The sequence below is a fragment of the Ctenopharyngodon idella genome, chromosome 23, assembly GCF_019924925.1.
Source record: "Ctenopharyngodon idella isolate HZGC_01 chromosome 23, HZGC01, whole genome shotgun sequence".
Classification (NCBI taxonomy): domain Eukaryota; kingdom Metazoa; phylum Chordata; class Actinopteri; order Cypriniformes; family Xenocyprididae; genus Ctenopharyngodon; species Ctenopharyngodon idella.
In genome coordinates, this window is record NC_067242.1 from 15,319,984 (window position 1) to 15,336,265 (window position 16,282).

The 16,282-nt window shown below is 36.2% G+C and overlaps 1 long non-coding RNA gene across 1 annotated transcript in view; it reads left to right on the plus strand.

Moving 5' to 3' along the window:
* The window catches only part of LOC127506355 (uncharacterized), a 43,157-nt gene that overhangs the window by 1,461 nt on the left and 25,414 nt on the right, over positions 1-16,282 (plus strand). Inside the window, exons 2-4 of the long non-coding RNA XR_007927957.1 lie at positions 3,381-3,474; positions 4,098-4,168; positions 10,534-10,633. This is a non-coding gene — a long non-coding RNA (uncharacterized LOC127506355). The remainder of the gene's footprint in view (positions 1-3,380; positions 3,475-4,097; positions 4,169-10,533; positions 10,634-16,282) is intronic.

The following is a 16,282-nucleotide window of genomic DNA, read 5'->3' on the forward strand; positions in this document are numbered from 1 at the left end:
TTAAGTCTTTAGATATACAACATAGGTGCATAAACTCATAACCTATTTAACTCCACATTTAGGCATACACTCACAAACTTCCCTAATCACTTCCTCTTGGGGAAATCCCCGTCGCCATTTTGAAGTGCATTCAACTTCATCAAGTGGGCGAGGGAAGTTTATTTGACCCCTTGATTTTGATAGAGGGAGCAAGTCTACTCAATATGTACACTTCAGGCAGATCCATAGACCACAATGTAACACGATTTTGACATCACAGTGTTCTGAGACGTGCGCTTAGGACTGCACATGCACATTGACTGGTCTAGCCTGAAAAATAAGCTTTTTTAATGCTATTTGAGCATAAGAAACAACATTTGTGGGACAGTTCATGTCAGATTTTGTTGCTGATTTGAAATATGTTATTTAATTGTGAGTTCTGCAAGATTTTTAGGATTCCCCCATTCAAGTAGATGCTGTAGGACTTGGTCTTGGATGCCCGAAATAGCTGCCTGGAGGCGTTGCAAATATGGCCGCTGAGTGAACAGACCTTCCTTTTCATATAAGTTGCCCTGTACCATACTAGATGGCTAATTTGGCTTTCCAGATATAGATGCTAATCTTACAGTTTAGTAGGCCAGAGAAATCTACGGTGTGAAAGATTCAGAAGCTCTAACTGTACATATGAGGAACAAATTTCTGACACAAAGTTCAGATGCTGTCCTCAATTCCCCACTTGTTTATCAAAAGTTACATTGTTCTCTCCCAGCGCTACAAAAAAACTATGCTAATAGTTCTCCTTACAAACTGGGTCACCTTCATCCGTCAGTAAGCGTACCTCTCAGTCACCACTTATAGAGATCAGTACCTCTCTGTACTGAGTGTGCGGGGCGGGACTGTCAGCAACATCTGACAGATGTAGCGTTTCGTCGCGCAGCTGCGACACGTTGCGTGGTTCCCTCCGTGTGATCAAAGCCACGTGATGAGTTCTGGTGTCAGGCCGCAGCGTCCCGTGGTCCCTACAGTGAGACTGGAGGAGCGCAGGGAGTTTTTGTGCCATCACATCTTGCCTGTCAGGCTGCAGCCCGGCTGATGCTTCGGATTGATTCGCTATACAATGTGTTTGGCACTATTGATGTTTTATTAAGCTTGTCGGGAGTTTCTAGGAAGCCCTGTTTGAGTGTGGGTGGAGATGCTGAGGAATGTTGGCTCCCATTAGTGACTAAGACCATCATGAGACTGTCACATCAGATCATCAGCTAAAACAGCTGAGACATGTCCCACCTCACTGTAGGCAGCAGCCATGGTGTCTGGATAGTGGAAGTGGAAAGCAGTCATTTGTAAGAATCAGACTGTTGATGCGTACAGTAATTTATTTGTAGGATGTATTGAGCTTTTCATTGTGTGCTTTGCTAATGACCGTTATGAACAGCTGTATAAATATTCCTGCCCGGACGGACTGAGGGTTGATTGGAAGAATAGTTTTTAAAGGGTTAGTTCGCCCAAAAATGAAAATTCTTTTATTAATTACTCACCCTCATGTCGTTACAAATTCGTAAGACTCTCATTCATCTTAGGAACACAAATTAAGATCTTTTTGATGAAATTTGAGGGATTTCTGTCCATCCTTTGCAATTAGAACTTTGAAGCTTCAAAAAGTTCATAAAGAGATCGTAAAACTAATCCATATGAATTGAGTGGTTTAGTCCAAATTTCCTGAAGAGACTCAATCGCTTTATATGATGAACATTTAAAGGGTTAGTTCACCGAAAAATGAAAATTCTGTCATTAACTACTCACCCTCATGTCGTTTTACACCTGTAAGACCTTCGTTCATCTTCAGAACACAAATTAAGATATTTTTGATGAAATCCGATGGCTCAGTGAGGCCTGCATTGCCAGCAAGATAATTAACACTTTCAAATGCCCAGAAAGCTACTAAAGACATATTTAAAACAGTTCATGTGGCTACAGTGGTTCAACCTTAATGTTATGAAGCGACGAGAATACTTTTTGTGCACCAAAAAAACAAAATAATGACTTTCTTTAACAATATCTAGTGATATAAATAGTGCTTCATGAAGCTTTAAAGCTTTACAAATCTTTTGTTTCGAATCAGTGGTTCGGAGTGTGTATCAAACTGCCAAAATCACGTGAACCATTGAAATTTCTAAATGTTTTCAAAACACTTATGACGTAACGAAGCCTCGTTTACTGAAATAACATGACTTTGCCAGAATTTTCATTTTTGGGTGAACTAACCCTTTAATTTAGGCTTTTACTCGCATATCAACATTGATCAGCGATCAAACAGAAGCTCAACCGAACCTGAATGACGTGAACTATCCCTTTAATTTTTTAAAACTAATTTAATACTGCACTTTACACCTACATGTAAATATATTATTATACACTATATAAAAGTTTTTTTTTATTACTTTTATTCAGCAAGTTCATTAAATTATTCAAAAATGACAATAAAGGCATTTATAATGTTACAAAAGTTTTCTATTTCAAATAAATACTTTTCTTTTGAACTTTTCATTCATCAAAGAATCCTTTAAAAAATGCAGCACAAGATTAGAATGTTTTCAACATTGATAATAAGAAATGTTTCTTGGGCACCAAATATTTACAGTAAATGATTTCTGAAGGACACCTGAAGACTGGAGTAATGATGCTGAAAATTCAGCTTTGCTATCACAGGAACAAATTACATTTTGAAATATATTAAAATAAGACAAGTTATTTAAAATTTGTAATAATATTTCTCAATATTACTGTTTTTACTGTATTCTTGATCAAAATAAATGCAGCCTTGGTGAGCATAAGAGACTTTCAAAAACATAAAAAAATCTTACCAACTCTAAACTTTTGAACGGTAGTGTATATTAAAAGAATATATTAAAAAATATAATTTTAAATATAATAAAATATATAATTTTATATAAAAATATAAAGTAAAATATATATATATATATATATATATATATATATATATATTTTTTTTTTTTTTTTTTTTTTTCATTTTTAGTATATTTTTGCATATTAATGTATTGGTTTCAATCCAAAAGATATCTAAAAACATCAATGTATCATCAGTATGTCTGGAGATAAAGTTGTAAGTTTAGACCTGTCTTTGGACACATTCAGAGATGTCCTCATCATTAAAAAATTGATTTATACATATAGCAAATAATGTTTTTAATTCTGAAAATGCAAAACGCTTTCTGTTACTCAGGGTTCCTCAATAGTGGTTTAATTATCTTTGTATGTCTTTATGTCAGCAGTATTTTAGTTATCTTTGTATATATATTTTGTATATATATTTCTATCTTTATTTCCCCATTTGGAAAGCTACAGCAAGTATTCCGTCTGTGTGTGTGTTTTCTCTGCGACAGTCTTCTGCAGGCAAGCTGAGATGCCTTGGAGGAGGCACCGAGGACCCTTAGAGCTCAGCCAGATGAGAAGGAGGCCAAGCAGTCATGGTTAAAGGTAAAAGTAATCTGTCACCAGCTCTGTCAGCACTGACTTCACTTATAACAACGTTAAATGGGGGGGATCTGATCTCTGTCTGATCTCTTAACTGTATCTGTTGCTGATATATTTTTTCATTTCATTTTTTAAATCCTAAGCTATATATGTTTGCTTTGAGATATGCCAGCAAACTTGAAAAGCTGCTATATTTTTCTCACAGTTGTTATCAGGTGAATGTCTCGACATTCAGTAAATATGTTTACATTGCCACACGCATCCAGATGATATCAGTAAATTTTGCCTTTGCATTTTTACATCGTCTGCTGTCACATCAAGAAGGTGGCGTGGCACATATGATAGTCATTTCACCCCGTAGCTCGTGTATAATTGGTTAAACTGATTGTGTTACATCTCACCCCATGTTACAGCACTCCCCCGGTTCCTGTGTGCATATGCAAAAGAGTTAATGAGCCGCAAGGTCACAGTGCTGCCCTCTACGAGGCCATCCTTCATTTCGCCTTCACTGTTCTTCGCCTGCTCTGATTGGCTGGGAGGATTCATGAGGCTTGTATTGCATTTCATCACTGTTAATGCACCAAGAGTTAATGAACTTCTCTTTCTTTGCTTGCTCTATCACTCAGGCCATCCACAGTCACTCTTCTAATCAGCAACCACTTCTTAATCAGCTATGAGGTCGTCTGGAGGTGGACGAGTGAGTACCGAATTCTGACACATAGACATTGGTCACGTATGCACTTTACATCAATGCATTTACGTAAAACACTTCACTCATTTCTTCAGTTTCAGGTAATTATTCAGCCTGGCCCCTCTCCTTCTTTAAAGGGATAGTTTAAAGATGTCATTTCAAACCTGTATGACTGTGGTGAGGTTTAGGCTTCGGTCAAGATTAATGATCATGGATGGATGGATGGATGGATGGATAGATACAGTAGATGCACATTTCATACGGATTACATAACCTGAGAATATTTGTTTTCCATTTGAATTGGTTCATTTAAAAGTAGACATTTCGCTTTCTATAGATATATTTTTCATGTCTGTGAGGCAAGTTTACATGGAGTTTTGGTTCTTTTTTTTTTCTTTTTCTTTTTTGGTGCGCTCAAGTTCACAGAGAGAGACGGCAGAAAGCACACCCTGTTTGCTTTCAGTACTTTACAAAAGCACAACGTTAGATTCTTCACAGATTCAAAAGATGTATTACTCTTATCTGTATGACTAAAAATGACAGAGTATTTTAAGTGCAAGTGATCACGCCGGCGCCTTCATGTTAGCTGTCATGCAGTAAGCGCGCTACTATTCAGCTTTCGCACTCCGCACAAACACTTGAATAGCCCACATTTTTCTAGGTTAACGTTAAAGTGAGCGGCCATGTAAAGTTGCTACTACTTACATGTTTCAGATGATAAGCCATATTTGAGGTCGATGAATGATAGGCGAGCGTTTGGATGTCCTGCCCGATGTACTGTAATTACCACATAGACCAGCTGTTAACAATCTGTCCGTCACAGACTGCGTGAATTTTTTTTTTCCTGCGACTAAGCTATTAATAAAATTTTGGTTAACTAAGCCTCTTCTTGTCGACTAACGGTTAGCCGACTAGTAGGGGGCAGCCTTATTGTCCATACATATTTCACTGTTAGGACTAAAAACACTAATATATAAAACACTAAATTATATTTTTGATGTTATTTATTTTATTTTTAGGTGGACTGTCCCTTTAAGCCAATAATGACATCACAGGCTTTGCAACCCCCTCTGTCCATCAAAAAAAGAAAAAAAAGAAGTCACATTCATAAATAATGAACAGCCGTAGCTCCGGAGGAAATAAAGACCGATAAAATTCCAAACTAATACTTCCCAGCCTCTGTCGAGCATCATTAATCAACGACATCTCCTCTATTAGTTTCATTAAGAGAATAGAAGATTAAAAGGAGTGATGTGATGAGATAGAAAACCTGCCTCCAGCCGTGACCCACCTAAAGCCTGACCCCTCATTAGGACTCATGAACTGCCCTCTGTGCATGTTTAATGATCCACCTGGGTTTGTGTTCATATCCCACTCGTTCGCGTTGCCTCTGATTGGCTTCAGATGCAGCGCCCGGCTGTCAGTCAGTTTAATGATGGAGTTTGACGGCAAGATGAATAGTTCCCTTGTCTATTTTAATAATTGCCAATACGGTATTCATATAAATCTGTCGATCCTATGTGGATAAAAGCGAATATAATAATCTAAATTGAGCCGATAAGGGCAGTTGAAGGAAACGCCTGCCTTTCTTTCTACATTTTCTTTTTCATTACTTGTGGTTCAAATACAGCTTGTATGCGTGTGTATACGTGAGCCGAGATAAGTCACATTATTTGCATGGGTGTCAGTCCTGGACTCATATATCAGTATAATATCATTATGCAATTTTAAAATCTCAATCCTACCACTTCCATAAGAGCACTGGGAAGGGAGGTAGCGTGACGTGAGGTTGTTATTAGATGTCTTTAAGGCTTGTCTTGTTGTCAGACTATATATCCAGTGGTTCATTCATTTTTTATATCTATGCAAATGAAAATTCCTATATTTGAGTACCGCCTGAATTAGCTGCTAAAATTAGCCTTTAATCGGCACCTTTATTGGAGCCAATGCATTATGGATGAGACACTCAGGGGCGTCCAGATCTGACCGTATATGTTGTGGTCATCTCTAAGGGGTCTCAGCTGGCTTGTTCAAAACAAGGGCAGCTGGCATACTCTGAAATTACACTTTGCTACACTGTATTGTTTTGTATTGAGAATTCTTGGAAAACAAAACAATTACAGCACAAATAATAGAATCATGCAAATACGACGTCGTATAATGTCACCGCAACATATGTAGAAGTCAAGCAAATGCCTTGTTGAAAAATATCCCCCATAAATATGTTGAAATGGACAAATTGCTACATCCCGTAATGTTATTTGCAAATCGTGAAACCTAGCTGAAGTTTAATAGTCGCTGATTAGAGTGACAGCATGTGTTAGGGAACCGTTCCGACACAGACAGCTGTGTATGAAAGCTCATCTCGTCTTCCGCCTTCCCCTAACAGCTGCCTCCACCAGCACACGCCTGCAACAATTTGTCAACAGTCAGCAAAATGCTGTTAAATCAAGCCGCAATTATCTGCTCTTAATTAGCAAACGAAAACGATTACAAGCGTGGATTACTCCAAACACAACACCAGACGCTCAGACACCAGAAAGCATCAGCCGCCCCATAATCCAGTCAAGTTGTCAACAGATCACAGGCTAATTAGTGAAATTACAGGGCCCCTGATTGGGATTTGGAAATGGAGAGGCATGTGGTGAGGTTTAGTGGCTTCGGTCAGGATGAGCGATCATCCCAGATGAGAAGTGTCAAATATAGTGTTTTATATCGTGAATAAACATGGTTTGCATAAAAGTCTAGTGAATTTTAGCCTTTAATTTTAATGCCTTCTGAGATTTTTGTGTTTAAAGTGTAGTGGCTTTTCCTTAAAGGGATATTTCACTCAAAAATGAAAATTCTGAATATGGGTCACTAAACAGTTGATGGGCCCCACTGACTTCCATACCATTTTTTTTTCCATACTATGGAAGATGGAAGTCAATGGGGTCCATCAGCTATCCCGAAACCTACCAGTCACAGGAACCTAACGTAATTCTAACATTCTTATATATATATATATATATATATATATATATATATATATATATATATATATATGTAACTATAACTATGTTATAACTATGTTATAACATTCTTATAACATTCTTATATATATATAAGAATGTTTCAACATTTTAAAAATGTGTTTTAAGTATGTTAAAACATAGGTTCCTGTGACGGGTAGGTTTAGGTATAGTGTAGGGAAGGACGATAGTATATTAAGTCAACATTTAGTCTCATATAAAAGATTTTGTCCTTGTGGGGTCCAAGTAAAGGTTCTGTATCTTTCATACTTTGTGGGGTCATCTATATATAATTTTTGTTTACATAGAAAACATAGCAGACCACGTTTATGAATTCAGAAGGAATTAAGAAATGTATTAAAATCTTATGTGTATGCGATTACTCACTAAAGATGCCCTGTGTCTCTTTCTGGTTCTAGTTATTTTTTTGCCCTCATGAAGTACTGTACATCAGTTTTGCACAAAGTGAGAAAGGGTTTCAATTAGAAAACTATTTGACAAGATAGACCAGAGGGATCTTTCAGGCTCAACTTTGTTTATTAATGGTTGGCACGCAAAGACAGGGAGACGATGACTAACTTGGCTCTAAAAATGCTTTGCTGTCCTAAGACATACAGCTGTAATACATCAGAATTAACGCAAACTCTTTCCCATACCAGAATGCCAAAGACAGAAAGCAGAGAAGGTGCAATTAGGACTTTATTAGCTGAAACTTCACACAGGTAAAAAAAAATATGTCTGGCAGAAATGTTGCAGATATTAAATATTTGGCTGGTGAAAGCTTGGAACAGCATATAGTTCTGGTCTTCTAATTCTTGTCTGAAAATCAAGCACAAGGGTTTTTTTTTTTTTTTCATCTTTTTTTACCATCTTTTCTTTTAATTTTTTTTCTTTTCCTTTTTTTTTTTTTTTTTTTTTGTTCTCTAGACATGCAATTGGTGTGCAAGGAAATGGGGTCTCATTACTGTGGGACATGGCGAGGCCTGTGTTATTACAATCTTTATTAAGAAAAGCTCTAGTTGATCTTGTTGTTTTGCATGGCCATGCAAGCCACGGTCTTTAATATCAATTGATTAGATGCAGTCTGATGAAAATGACCAGATAACATTTATTGAAGAGGACTGTCAAACAGAACCTTGTTCTTTAATAAAAAAAAATCTTCATAATTGGCATGTTGCATCTTGGCTTTCTTTTTTTCCTCCTTCTCGTTTTTATCACTAATAGGATATAAAGTTTGTGTGGGGGATATGGAATTCATTAGAGATGAATATGCAACTCAAGCATGATGGTCCTCTTCCTGTTCATTGCTCTTTACTAAGATAAGATGAAAGACTTGGGTTACTCAGTACAAGAGAATTAAGATTAGAAGTACTTTAATAGGCAATGTAGGCAGAGCTTTTTACGATGGCGTTCATAAAACACAAAAGTATTTAAAAAGTTGCATGCTAATGCGGCCCTCCTCTACAAGATCATTTGAGCATAAAATGGTCTGTTTGGAAGTCTGGAAGAGAAGGTTATGTTATGCTCAGTGTGCTGTAGACGATTAATTAGACGGCCAACTCCTTTCAAAAGATTCAGACACAACAGAAGAGATGTCATGTTTAAAACATTTTAATGGATAGTACATTTTTTGAGACTCTCAAGCCCAACATTGTTTCAGTGTTATTAGGCCTTTTATGAAATCTCCATGTCCATGTTTATTAGCGGTGCTTGCTTAGGCGAGCATCACTATTATTATTGCTCATACTAAAGGTTAGGGATTTAAACGAACCCTGTATTACATTTTGAGCATAATATTATTTTTTTGCTCTGTGGACTTGCAATGCTAGCTCAAATAATGTGGTTTGTTGAGACAACTTGATAGGTTACTAAGTGATCAAACATGTGATTTTCACCTGGTGGACAACAAAAATGTAGTAAAATCTCAGAAACTTACATTAAATGAAGTGCTGAAGCCATTTAAGGGTAATGGGCTCTTTTGAACTCACGTTAGCAAAATTTCAGCGAAATTTTATGGGCAAAAAAGGTCCATTGTCTAATGTCTATAGTGTAGTGATCATGAAGCACAGCTCACACAGAAATCACTTTCAAACCAAGCAGCTTTCTGTTGGTCAGCGCATGACCAATTTTACCTGCTGCGAAATGTTCATGGGGAAATTTTTCATCCTCACTCGAAATTCCAGAATTTTTGTGTGGATTCCTATTGGTATGTCTCGATTTCCCTAGTATTGCGGCAACAGATTTTACACAAGCAAACACCCCTTACATTTTCTTTAAAGAATGATCTTGATGTCCTAAATGGGGACAAATAATGCTTTTTGTCTGAAAGCCTTAAAGGGTTAGTTCACACAAAAATGAAAATTATCCCATGATTTACTCACCCTCAAGCCATCCTAGGTGTATATGATGCTCATCTTCTTTTAGACGAACAAAATCTGAGATATATTTAAAAATATCCTGGCTCTTCCAAGCTTTATGATGGCAGTACATGGGGGGCTCGATTTTGAAGCAAAAAAAGTGCATCCATCCATCCATCCATCCATCCATCCATCCATCCATCGTAAAAGTACTCCATGCGGCTTCGGGGGTTAATAAAGGCCTTCTGAAGTGAAGCGATGGATTTTTGTTAAAAATATCCATATTTAAAACTTTATTAACTATAATAACTAGCTTCTTGCAGATGGCCGTACGCATCAATTTGCGATGGAAGAGTAACCTCTGACCCAGCGCATGACGTAGTGATGAACACTGAAGCCCAGAGGATAGAGCAAAACAAAACACCGGTCACAAATTATAAGTCTAAAACAAGAAATTTTAGAAAGAAATGTCAGAGAATTTCGATATAAGAGAAGAGGAGCTTGAGTTTGTTGCACAGCCCTATTTGTATAAATCGCGAGAGGCGTCTAAGCTTACGCCACTCCTACATCCTGCGTCATACATCATGTCAGGGGTTACTTTTGTGCAGCAAATTCACTTTATCGTCTGCCGGGAGCTAGTTATTTTACATTATAAAGTTTTAAATATGGATATTTTTCATACAAAAACCCATCACTTCACTCCAGAAGGCCTTTATTAACTACCCGGAGCCATGTGGAATACTTCTACAATGGATGGATGCGCTTTTTTGGCTTCAGAATCGGACCCCCATTTACTGCCATTATAAAGCTTGGAAGAGCCAGGATATTTTTAAATATACCTCAGATTGTATTTGTTTGAAAGAAGAAAGTCATATACACCTTGAATGGCTTGAGGGTGAGTAAACCATGGGGTAATTTTCATTTTTGTGTGAACTATCCCTTTAACAAAGCTGTGTTTTCCTCCTCAGCAATGTATTTGATGGCCGTGTTGGTTTCTGTACAGGAGTCAGCATGATAATCTGGTTGCCTGTAACTTCAGTCAAATTGAAGAGGTTCCATCAAAGCTGAAATCCAATATGGAGGCTGTTAAAGTTCATAGACAGGTATGTTGCAAAGGCCTCAGAGCTCTTTATGATGATGATGGTAACACTGATGTGTAGGTTGCTCTGGTACACATGTAACTAAATCCATTTCCCTTGCGAACAGTTGATAGCACAGCTGAGCACTTTAGCAATGCCATTTCGCCCCTTAATGCCAAACTGCAGTTCAGAAACCTTTAAAGGCAGTAGATGAAACTCCTTTTTCACAAAGAAACTCTCTCAGTCTTCCTGACAAAGCCCACATGACCCAGCATGAGAGCTGTTCCTGTCTTAACTAGCAGGTGAAGTCACTCGGCCCGCCGTGAGTCCACCCTGCTGTCTGATTTCAAATCCATGAAAGACATCCACTTGAAAAAAAGAAAGAAAAAAAAAACATTTAAAAGCCGTTTCATTTCCTCAGATAAATGGCAAAGACCCAAAAAGAAAAAGAGAAGGAATCTTATCTGGAGTAAGTAAAAGTGTGACATTTCCCATTTAGGCTTCCCTTTTGATAGAGATAAAATGTTTATGTTCACCATACCATGCTGAGATTTTGAAAAAGAAAGGAAAAATACTTAAAGTTCACACTGGCAATGCTGCAATAAAAACATTAAATTATACTACGCCACCTTATCTAAACAGGCAGATTAGTCATTTATGCTTATGGGTTGCTGTTAGAGGTAGATTAAATACTTAATGTTTTTTTTTTTTTTTTTGAATATATTTTTTCATAATATTTATTATATTTTTTCACACTGATTCTTTTCAGCAGTTTGAGACTGAAGAATCTGGCTATTATGTAAACGTTCCAAATTACACTCTCAGAGAAAAAAAAGGTACAAAAGCTTTCACTGTGGCGGTGCCCTTTCAAAAGGTACACCTGTACCTACATATTAGTACCTAAATGGTACATATTAGACTGTACCTACATATTAGTACCTAAATAGTACATATTAGAAACTTTTTAAAGGGTACCGTTCCAGTGAAAGCTTTTGTACCATTTTTTTTTCTGAGAGTGAACTGTGAACTGTGAACTGATCTCAGAGCATTATGTTTTTAATAATGTTTTAATGATATTTTGATGATGTTTTAAATATTTATTTATAATAAAGTGTTATAAATAATTAATAGTCGTGGCCTAATGGATAGAAGGTCGGACTTGTAACCCAAAGGTCATGGGTTCAATTCTCAGGTCCGGCAGGGATTGTCGGTGAGGGGAGTGAATGTCCAGCGCTCTCTCCACCCTCAATACCACGACTGAGGTGAGACCCTTGAGCAAGGCACGGTACCCCCAATTGCTCCCCGGGCGCCGCAGCATTGGCTGCCCACTGCTCCGGTTGTGTGTTCACAGTGTGTGTGTGTGTGTGTTCACTGCTGTGTGTGTGCACTTGGATGGGTTAAATGCAGAGCACAAATTCCAAGTATGGGTCACCATAATTGGCCACGTCACTTCACTTTCACTTTTTTGTTGTTGTTTTGAAATGAATGAAATATAAATCTAAAACAGTGAAAGAATAATGGAGCAAAATGAGATCTAAGCCCACATTTAAATCCAGGAATAGTGTGAATGCAAAAACTGATCTCAGAGCATTGTTTTTAATAATAATAATAATAATAATAATAATAATAATAATAATAATAGTAATAGTAATAAATGATTTATAAGTTAAATATGGAGTTATTATTAATATTATAAATCATAAATAAATAACAATAATAGTAATACATGGTTTGTTAAATATTACCTTACTATTTTTATTATTATTGTTATTATTATATATTTATGTTTTATTAATTTATTAAAAACTGAACTGATCTCAGAGCATTTTTGTTTTTAATGACAATAATTTATAAATATTAAGTTACTATTATTATGTGTTTGATTTATTTATAAGAATTTATTTTAATAATATTATTATTATTTATATAATTATTAGTGTTGTTTTAAATAAATGATTGGATAAAAAAAAAACATATTAGCGGATTATGAGATGACTTGTGAACGACTGATATCTCTCTTTTCAAACAGATTACATAAACAATATTTGTTTTTAATTTGAGCCATGATTTAAAACCTGACATTTCAACGTTTCTTTAGATATATGTCTCATGTATATTTTTTTTTTTATTTATTTATTTTTTTAAATCAGAGTTTCAAAAACCAATACAGTGAATTAAGAATAGAGCAAAATGAGATCTGAACCCACTTTTAAGTCTAAGAATAGTGTGAATGCAAAACTGGGTTCATTATTTTTTAATAATAATTTGTTAATAATAATAATCATGTATTATTATTATTATTATTATTATTATATAGCTGTTGTTATAAAGAATTAAAAAAAGAAATCAAATAAATGACATCAAATATTTTTAAATAATAAATCAAAATAAGATCTGAGACCACATTTTAGACCTAGTGTGAATGCAAAGAGAACTGGGTTCATCTGTTGGGGGTTTGAGTTTGGTTTTTTTTTTTTAATAAAAACCCCTCATTGGAAGTTGTTTTAAGGGATCGTGTGAATTTTCCCTTCTCCTTAAGGGCTTTAAAATCATTCTGATTGTTGTCTTATCCACTGTCTCAGCATCAGTTGATGTGTCTAATGAGGTTTGTGAGGCACTCAGATAGATCAGGTACAGTAGGGCCCCGCATCTCTCATCACTGCAGCCCTGCCCCGAGTCCAGTGTCAGTGACTGATAACTGTGGACAGCTCTCAACAGAACAGGAGGTAATTACAGCAGCGAAAGAGAGAGAGAGTAGATAGAAAGGAAAAGTGGAAGTGGGAGTCTTGTGAAATATTCTCATTACAGGTCATCGCGGTAATTACCTGACACCTACAGATGGAGTTGCCTCTTAATCAAAAGAATGAATCATTACTGATATTGATTCAAACTAAGATGTTTGAAGTAATGACCGTACTAAGTCAGGCCAAAAAATTTTTTTAGCAACTTCCCCTAGCTGTCGTTCCTGCTCTAAATAATAATGAAATGTCTTACTTCATTCCAGTGTAATGGCAGGAAAATGAGCATGGCAGCTGCGACTAAATTGCCCCTGTCTAATCTGCATAGATTGCAGGGCAAGAATAAAGTCAGACAGGATTTGATTTCTAATTTCTGCACTCTCAATTCATAACAGCCCACAATTCACATCCTTTTATGAATGAAATGAGCTAGATTGAATGCAGTTACGGCCAAAAATATCATACTGTTGACTGACTATGATCCATCAGTGTTTTTTCCCCTGTTTATACTTCAGTGATTAGGCCTGGAATTAAATTAATAGTGTATTTGCTATGACAGCGCTGGCATGGGAAGCTTCTTGAGAACCAAAGTTCATACAAATCTTTATCTTGTTAACTTTTAATTGAACACAGCCTGTCAAAAAATCATGAGTAATTGAATGTCACCTTGATTTTTTTCTACTCAACGAAGAAATTAGAATTAGCTTGTTTTTTTTTGTGTGTGAACGGCTGGTGTCATATAGTACATGTCAGACATTCCCTGTGGTACACAAAGCCAATCTGTCTTTTTTCATTGCTTATTTCCACTTTAATGTGGAAAATGACACCTAACAAGGTTAGTTAATCAGGGAAAAGACCTCTGCCTCTTTATAGACCTGGGTTAATATTTGAGAATGTCATTAGCTGTTGTATAATTATTCGAAACTGGGAAATTCACTTGAACTCTTGAATGCTCAGTTAATTAGATATTCCTTAAGATGGGTCATCAAGTTAATTAATTAACATTCCTTGTGGGAGAAACCGTTACGTATAATCAGCTGTTTAGCATGTAATAAAAAGTATGAGCTGATCAAACCAACTGAGATTATGCAGATGAGACCTGCATATGATTATATTTAACAAACTGTCAACCATCCACTGTTGGCCACTCAATTGATTACTGTTAGATAGGCTTGTAATCACAGCATCCCCAGGACATTTGATTAGATAGATAACCTCTGGAGTGCAAATGAAGTTTGCGATGAGAGGCCATAATTTGATGGGCATAATCACAATGTGAGAGTAACGCACCTGCAGTATCAACAGATTATTGTCTCAGATCTTTGATTAGAAGAGGAGAGCATTACTTTTTCAAGTAACTAGTGAAGTAACATATTACTTTTAAATTTACAACAACATATCTGAGTTACCTTTCTCAAATAAGTGTCTCAGAATATTACGCAAACCTGCAATAATTAAATTTTAAATGATACAAATATACAACCTGAATTCCAGAAATGTTGGGATGTTTTTTAAATTTGAATAAAATGAATGAGCCTAATTTTATTCACAATAGAACATAGATAACATAACAAATGTTTAAATGGAGAAATTTTACACTTTTATCCACTAAATGAGCTCATTTCAAATTTGATGCCTGCTACAGGTCTCAAAAAAGTTGGCACGGGGGCAACAAATGGCTGAAAAAGCAAGCAATTTTGAAAAGATTCAGCTGGGAGAACATCTAGCAACTAATTAAGTTAATTGATATCAGGTCTGTAACATAATTAGCTATAAAAAGGATGTCTTAGAGAGGCAGAGTCTCTCAGAAGTAAAGATGGGCAGAGCTGTGAAAGAATGCATAAAAAGATTGTGGAATACTTTAAAAACAATGTTCCTTAGCGTCAAATTGTAAAGGCTTTGCAAATCTCATCATCTGCAGTGCATAACATCATCAAAAGATTCAGAGAAACTGGAGAAATCTCTGTGCGTAAGGGACAAGGCCGAAGACCTTTATTGGTTGCCCGTGGTCTTCGGGCCCTCAGACAACACTGCGTCACTCATCGGCATGATTGTGTCAATGACATTAATAAATGGGCCCAGGAATACTTCCAGAAACCACTGTCGGTAAACACAATCCGCCGTGCCATCTGCAGATGCCAACTTAAGCTCTATCATGCAAAAAGGAAGCCATATGTGAACATGGTCCAGAAGCACCATCGTGTCCTGTGGGCCAAGGCTCATTTAAAATGGACTGTTTCAAAGTGGAAAAGTGTTCTATGGTCAGACGAGTCCAAATTTGACATTCTTGTTGGAAATCATGGACGCCGTGTAATTTATTATGTACTTTTGTTTTAATAACTAATAACACAACCAAAATAAGTAAAATTGATGCTGAAGACTGGAGTAATGGTTGTTGAAAAATTTACCGACCCCAGACTTTTGAATAGTAGCGTACCTTTGCATAGACAAAATCAGTATTCAATTCTACCACACTTGTCTGATACCAGTCTTGAACATTTTAAGTAGTAAAAATGTAGAAAAATTACGTAAAAAAAGCTGTAGGACAAGTAAAATATTGACATTAAGACACGAACAGAGTTTAAAGGTATAAAACCCAGAACATTCTTTAATTAGCATTCAAGCTCAAAAATAAGTGTTATATTTAAAAAAACAAAAAAAAACCAAATTCTGATTCATTAATTTAGTAGATGGAGTCTGAATTGTTAGTGGCACTGCTCTGTATTGTTGTCACATCTTCTTATTATAACTTGTTCTACCAGGATGGTTTATTGCCACTCAGAAGGCCATATCAAAGGCTTGTCAGTGTTTTCTATGAAGTGATTGTCTAATCACGTTTGGAGGCTATTATTTGTTTAGTTTCATGGTTCATGCTGGAAATCGGCTGTAAATTAACAGCTCTAATCTCTTAAATTGGTCATTTTCATGTGAAAAT